This window comes from Schistocerca cancellata, chromosome 8 (genome assembly GCF_023864275.1).
Source record: "Schistocerca cancellata isolate TAMUIC-IGC-003103 chromosome 8, iqSchCanc2.1, whole genome shotgun sequence".
NCBI lineage: Eukaryota > Metazoa > Arthropoda > Insecta > Orthoptera > Acrididae > Schistocerca > Schistocerca cancellata.
Window position 1 is genome coordinate 33,915,578 of NC_064633.1, and position 7,267 is coordinate 33,922,844.

The following is a 7,267-nucleotide window of genomic DNA, read 5'->3' on the forward strand; positions in this document are numbered from 1 at the left end:
CTACATGGGCGTGACCCACTGTGGCGCTGTCAAATGGTATTATTATTAACGTCCGTGTTCATCAGGTACATTTTAGTGATGTGAGATAAAGTATGTGTTGTGGCTAACCTGTGATAGTTCAATATATATCGCTGGTGTGATTGTCGATTGTTTCATGTTTATTTACTCTGTCGTTATCTCGAAAATATTCGTAATTAATTCTGTGTCTTGAGTCTCTGTTTTGTTGAAGTATAGTAATGAGTAAAAGTAAAGTTATTAGAAATCCTCTGAAGGCTCTTAAGAAAAGGAGAAATGTTGGAAAGCCAAAGGTATGTGTTATTACTGTAAATAATAACATTCTAACATGGTACGAGCGATGCTTGCTTTAGACAAGGAACGCCTTCGGGTTGCAGACAGGGCTGTAAAGAGCCTAGAAATACAAGCAAGAGTATACAGGAGGAGGAACAAGAGGAAGCTGGAGGAGGAGTTTGCAGAGGATGAAGATAATCCATCCTATGGACCTGGAATGCACTAAAAAGTTAATCCAATCTTTGTCGCTCGATTCCCAAAACTTTTATTTTCTCATACTAATTACATGTTTTCTAAGGATCTTCCAAACATATTTGTTTCAAACTATCAGTAAATCCAGAATGAGATTTTCACTCTGCAGCGGTGGTAGGAGACGAGGTACTGGCAGAAGTAAAGCTGTGAGTACCGGGCGTGAGTCGTGCTTCGGTAGCTCAGTTGGTAGAGCACTTTCCCGCGAAAGGCAAAGGTCCCGAGTTCGAGTCTCGGTCGGGCATACAGTTTTAATCTGCCAGGAAGTTTCATATCAGTGCACACTCCGCTGCAGAGTGAAAATCTCATTCTGGAAACATCCCCCAGGCTGTGGCTAAGCCATGTCTCCGCAATATCCTTTCTTTCAGGAGTGCTAGTTCTGCAAGATTCGCAGGAGAGCTTCTGTAAAGTTTGGAAGGTAGGAGACGAGGTACTGGCAGAAGTAAAGCTGTGAGTACCGGGCGTGAGTCGTGCTTCGGTAGCTCAGTTGGTAGAGCACTTTCCCGCGAAAGGCAAAGGTCCCGAGTTCGAGTCTCGGTCGGGCACACAGTTTTAATCTGCCAGGAAGTTTCATATCAGCGCACACTCCGCTGCAGAGTGAAAATCTCATTCTGGAAACATCCCCCAGGCTGTGGCAAAGCCATGTCTCCGCAATATCCTTTCTTTCAGGAGTGCTAGTTCTGCAAGATTCGCAGGAGAGCTTCTGTAAAGTTTGGAAGGTAGGAGACGAGGTACTGGCAGAAGTAAAGCTGTGAGTACCGGGCGTGAGTCGTGCTTCGGTAGCTCAGTTGGTAGACCACTTGCCCGCGAAAGGCAAAGGTCCCGAGTTCGAGTCTCGGTCGGGCACACAGTTTTAATCTGCCAGGAAGTTTCATATCAGCGCACACTCCGCTGCAGAGTGAAAATCTCATTCTGGAAACATCCCCCAGGCTGTGGCTAAGCCATGTCTCCGCAATATCCTTTCTTTCAGGAGTGCTAGTTCTGCAAGATTCGCAGGAGAGCTTCTGTAAAGTTTGGAAGGTAGGAGACGAGGTACTGGCAGAAGTAAAGCTGTGAGTACCGGGCGTGAGTCGTGCTTCGGTAGCTCAGTTGGTAGAGCACTTTCCCGCGAAAGGCAAAGGTCCCGAGTTCGATTCTCGGTCGGGCACACAGTTTTAATCTGCCAGGAAGTTTCATTTCAGTAAATGTTACACAGTACCTTCTGCATAATTTAACACAGCCTTTTTCCAAAAAACTGTATATTTTTGAATATATAAATAAAAAATTGCAAAAAAAATGTTGTGAAGTTTCATTACAATTGAAAAAAAATCATCTTTAATAACTGAACTAAAATTTTGTAAAATCCCTGTGTTAAGTTGTAGCCCATATTCCAATAAATAATCTGTAAAAAGTTCAACTTCCTACCTCAAATACTTTCTGAGGAAAGATGTAAGTTATAAGCGCTATTTTAACATTGCAAGTATACGGCGTTCCGGAGCCCCTTAAATCAAAACATGTTGAACGTATTAGAGCTCTTTTACTCGTTAGTATAAGTTGTTTGCTCTTCGCCTGTTCTGCTGCTTGCGAGCGAGCGCGCGTATGCTTACTTCCGCTCAGCGGCGTGTCTCAAGAGTCCAGCTTCGTTACCATCACGGTGTTTTCTTACCGCCAAGCCACAATTAAGTTAACTTTTCCATCAGATCACCAACGGCGGAAGGCGTATGACGTTGAACGGTTTATACAGGAAGAAATGCGTCCCCCGCAACAAGACGTTCTCGGAATACCTTTTTCGATCCTCAGTACTACTGTGTTCACAAAGCTCGCGAATGATAAGCTGCGTGCCGACGTAGTGTAGCGCCACGCTAATGCTTTCAAGTTCCGATACTCTGACGGACATATAGGAACTGTCCTGGTTGATCACGTTGGTTTTAGCCTCCGAACTTTGAGGGTTTCCGAACCCCCGTTTGAAGTACCGTCGGACGCTGCGGCAGCCACTTTTAAACCTTATGGCAACGTCGTCAGTCACGTGGCTGAAACGTGGAAGACCTTCGAAGCGTACCGTGTTCTCAGTGGTGTCGGCCAGATAAAAACTGAACTACGGAAACACGTGCGAAGGTTAGTAAAAGTTGAACTGATTTTCACTTAACTTAGTTCCTTCTGCACGACGTATGGCGATGCCGGCGCGGCGTACCAGGATTACTGATGCAGCGCGGCGCTTTGAACTGCACAAGGCACAGCTGCTCTGTGTGTGTGTGTGTGTGTGTGTGTGTGTGTGTGTGTGTGTGTGGCCCGCAAGAGCAGGCGCGGCTACGGCCGCACAGACGGACGACTGCGATGGGGCGAGACTAGACAGCGTGTACAAGGAGAGAGTGGCCATAGGTGAAGTTGCCCGTGATTGGTTGATTAGCCAAACGTCTCTCGCGCTTCCTATGTTCGCCGTGCTTTTGAGTTGAATTGAAGTTCAGAGGACTTTTGGAAACGATTAAAAGGTGTTTGAATTATTGAGAGACTTGTTATGCGCTGTGAATGCATGTCCGATTTAGTTGTATATCGTTTTTAGTACGTAATTAGCGTTTGCGATCTTAAATACGAGTTGAAATAATGAAGCGTTTTGTGATAAAGTCGGTTGGCATGCCGGCCGGTGTGGCCGTGCGGTTCTAAGCGCGTCAGTTTGGAACCGCGTGACCGCTACGGTCGCAGGTTCGAATCCTGCCTCGGGCATGGATGTGTGTGATGTCCTTAGGTTAGTTAGGTTTAAGTAGTTCTAAGTTCTAGGGGACTGATGACCGCAGTAGTTAAGTCCCATAGTGCTGAGAGCCATTTGAACCATTTTTTTCGGTAGGCATACATGTTTGAAGTAAACACGTTAGTAATTGTACAGTATTGTTTTAGACATCTGTAATTCGTTCTGCAGACGTTGGTAAACGATGCCAGGTTGTGCTCCATTTGGTTGTTCCAATAGAGGCGAAGGTGGATTTCGCGTGTTATCATTTCCACGCAATGAAGAAAGACGAAAGCAGTGGGCAGTCGCAGTCAACAGGGCTGACATAAATCAAACAGGAGCCTTGTGGAAACCAACCAAGTACTCTATGCGAAGTAAGTCGTTTTTGCTTTTTACTACATATAAAACAACTTGCAGTATACATAGTTAAATTTGAAAACAGACCTGTAAATTGGCTGTGTGAAAATTATTACAACACATTATTCTTATAAACAAAAGCATTTAACGAATGATTTCGCGATATTGTCTTGTGCTTTTGATTCGGTGAGTGTGTACTCCACTACTGGCCATTCAAAAGTCCCGCCTGCAGTTTGGCAGAAAAATGGCCGCAGTATCGTCCGGTTGGCCACTCTCTCCCTATACAGGCTCTCTAGGCGAGACTAGCTTCTTGCAATGCCTGCAGCACACCTAGATTCAGAGCCAGCTTCGTCAATCCAGATGCGCTGTAATCCAAGGCGTCGTTAATCCAGCTGCGTTGACAATGTGCACACGTAACACTGTTCATCACTGTCCTATTGTTCAGTTGCGTGTCGCATTTCACTCCCGAATCCGAATAACTAAAAACACTTTCACTTAGTTCAACAGTGTTTTTCCCGGCGATTAGCGCCATATGTGGAGCGGCGGGTGGAAAATTTTCTGTTGTTGATGTTCTCTTCACAGGCTCTCTAACTACACCGTTGGCAATCAGAAAGTGATTAGGAAAAACGTGATGCCTGTAATTAAAGTTCACTGTGCCCACTCTGATAGAGAAATAAAGTTATTTATAACTGAAGTTCATTACGCTGAGCATTTAGGATGAGGGCTGTGATTCATAGGAAATGCAGTTGACTATAACAACTTTCATTATATTTTGAAAACGATAAAGCGTAAAGTTCCAGACAAATATGTACCCATGCAATGCTACTGTCAGCTATTGTACTATCACAGCTGTTCAGAGTCTATTGCGTGGATCCTATTATCCCTCGATAACGAAACTGTTCATTAACCGTTATTGATGTAAATGTTCAAAGTGAATGCTCGCCAAAATTTGATGTTAATGCTCATCAAATGCCTTACTAGTAATGGTAGAAGGTCTGTCCTGCGGCGACACGTGAAAATACGACATACTCAAACTAAGAAAGAATCACTGCAGTCGTTCTGCAATTAATACTTTACCACAGTGCGAACTGATTGTTACGTGCATACCGAGTTTCATAATACGGCATCCAAGGCTGTTCCTTGCAACTGCACAGACGCGACGCGGCTTCCGACACGGAGTGCGCGCTGATACTAATTTACAAGAGAACTGGGACCTGCCTCTAGCTCGCAGCGCTCTTACTTATATAGCCGCGGTGCGGACTGCCGAAAGTGCAGCCGGTAAGATTTGCCTTCCTGACTGGCCGCTGGGGCTGGTAGAGCACCACTTCAAGTTACTAAATAATTAATTGCTTCATTCGCTGAAGACCGATGAAGCTCTCAATTGAACTGTGCAATCAGCACACAGGTAAGTATCTATAATAAAATTCTGATGTGACTATGTTAAATACTTTTGGCGAGAGAATTATTTTAGCTGCACTGCACGCAATAGATGAGCTCTGAACTTTCCCTCTGGAGAGCTATAGTTTTTTAGCTACCTTTTGGAAACTTCTCACATATTTGTTACTATAGCATATCTCCATTCTACCTAAATCTAAAGATCCTAGCTGTATCTAATGGTTTACTTAATCCACCTTGCTTCCGTACTTTTAGGACACAAAACACAGAAAATCATGGATTTCAACGAAAATACTACTTTGTTAGATCCAGCATTCCATTAAATTACAATGAAAAAAGACTCCGAATATAAATTTTGAAGTTTCTAGCTGCTTTCTGTTGCGCCGATGATTTTTACATTAAACGTCCAAATTTCGAAAACTGTTAAACTTACTAAACTGAAACTTAACACATTATCATTTTAGCATCACTCCTGAGATGCTATTTACTTTTCAGATTATTTACTTTACTTTTAAGGTATTGCACAACACTCATGACACCATAGCTAGTTAAAGTGGACTAGGCTGTCACACTGTGGAAAGCATATGGATTCTATGTGGCGTGAGTAGGCTGCTTCCCTACAGGCTGCAGGGCTATCGTCATGTATGATGGCCAGCCGCACATCTGTTCAGGTCGTGGCCAGGAAGGTCAGGTGTGTTCTGAACGTCTCCGATGTAGACTGGTTCAAACGCCGATCGGAGATGTTGCTCCTCCTGCGGCGCCTAATTTGTAAGGTGGGTTTCCTATGCGGCGTCTGACGCATGCGGCCGCCGTTGTGCGTCTGCCGCACTACACTGCTACAGACGGTGTTAAACGGGACTGTGTCCCATGTTGGTCAGCTGCATGCAGCTGACGCTACGGCCGCGTGGGGCTGAGAGCAGTCTAGACTAGTGATGGGCTAAACTGCGATTTTCCGATGTCAGTGATTTCTGTGATTGCTACTTTTCAGTATCTGTTATTCTTAATTGTGATTTGTCGCAGTTAAGAGTCGCAGTTAAGGAACATAGGTCGTGTATCCCTCCGCCACTGCTATTTCTGCGATTTCTGCTACTTCCGCGATTTCTGCTACTTCTGCGATTTCTGTGACTTCTGCTACTTCTGCGATTTCTGCTACTTCTGTGACTTCTGCTACTTCTGCGATTTCTGTGATTCCTGCGATTTCTGCGACTTACCACCGTATGAAAAAGTTACATCTGTCAACACAGAAAATTGCATCTTAACAAACCTGTCATTGGCAAGTATGTTTTACGTTTTTTCTTCCGTTGGCTTTAATTTTGTATTAAAGAAACAACTGTGAAAAAATTAATAGTGTAATTAATATGTAAGTAGCCGTACAGTACCGTAATAGTTCGTATTTAGAAAATGAATTCTAACATATTGTTATGTTCACAGGTACCTGAACTACATTTCAGTCACTCAGTAAAGTGATAACTCAAAATATCATTGTCAACAGATCTGAAGAAATTGCCACTGCGTCTTTAGACCGTTTTCGTCAGATGAGAGGTTAGTTTCTAAGCGTTTCGATGGACTTAATTACTTCAGTGAGATCGTTCTTGCAAATGTGATATTCATTATAGCAAATATTAGCAATCTACTCTGTCAATTATATTGCTAGTAATTAATAACAGCAAAAATTGTTTAATAATCCTTGTGTTTTTGCAGACACAGTTCTGACTCTAATTACTGGTTGCTGTACGTATCTATCCACATCAAGGCTGTTTTTGAGAGAGACTCGTGAAGATTCAAGACAGCTCTTAGAGGATTTGCAGTTTAAAAGTGAAATAATTGTGAAATAAGTGTGTGAATGATTAAACTGTGTTTTATTGAAGTTGTTGCGCGATTTTAAAGGAATAATAAATGTCAAATACAGTGAGTGAATAATAAAAATCACATTTTCCACATGCTTAAGCCGTCCTATACCCATAATTTTCCGCCACTTACTTATTGGTAAACACTTGTTGGAGAGTGACATGCCGCCCCCCCCCCCCACTTTCTCCACAATCTTGGTGTGACACTGACCTGTAACTTATCCCGAAGTCTACAATATGCATTTTGAGGCTGTTGATATGAAAGTGGGAACTACAGATCTTCCAGTTAAATCAGGAATAGCTTAAGTGCATTACTTGAAAGTAACACAGGAAAAGCTTACTTATGTAGGTGGTAGTAGTGTCGGCAAAAAGTTCTTGTGTGTGAAGTTGCCATGTAGAACACCAGGTGTAAAACTTTTCTCCCGAGTCT

General features: G+C 43.3%; 1 long non-coding RNA gene across 1 annotated transcript; it reads left to right on the forward strand.

The window, feature by feature from the left end:
* The first annotated feature begins 6,181 nt into the window (after positions 1 to 6,181).
* On the forward strand, positions 6,182 to 6,826 carry LOC126095195 (uncharacterized). The gene is made up of 3 exons (XR_007521926.1): positions 6,182 to 6,267; positions 6,422 to 6,532; positions 6,692 to 6,826. It is a non-coding gene; the product is annotated as an uncharacterized LOC126095195 (long non-coding RNA).
* The last annotated feature ends 441 nt before the right edge of the window (positions 6,827 to 7,267 follow it).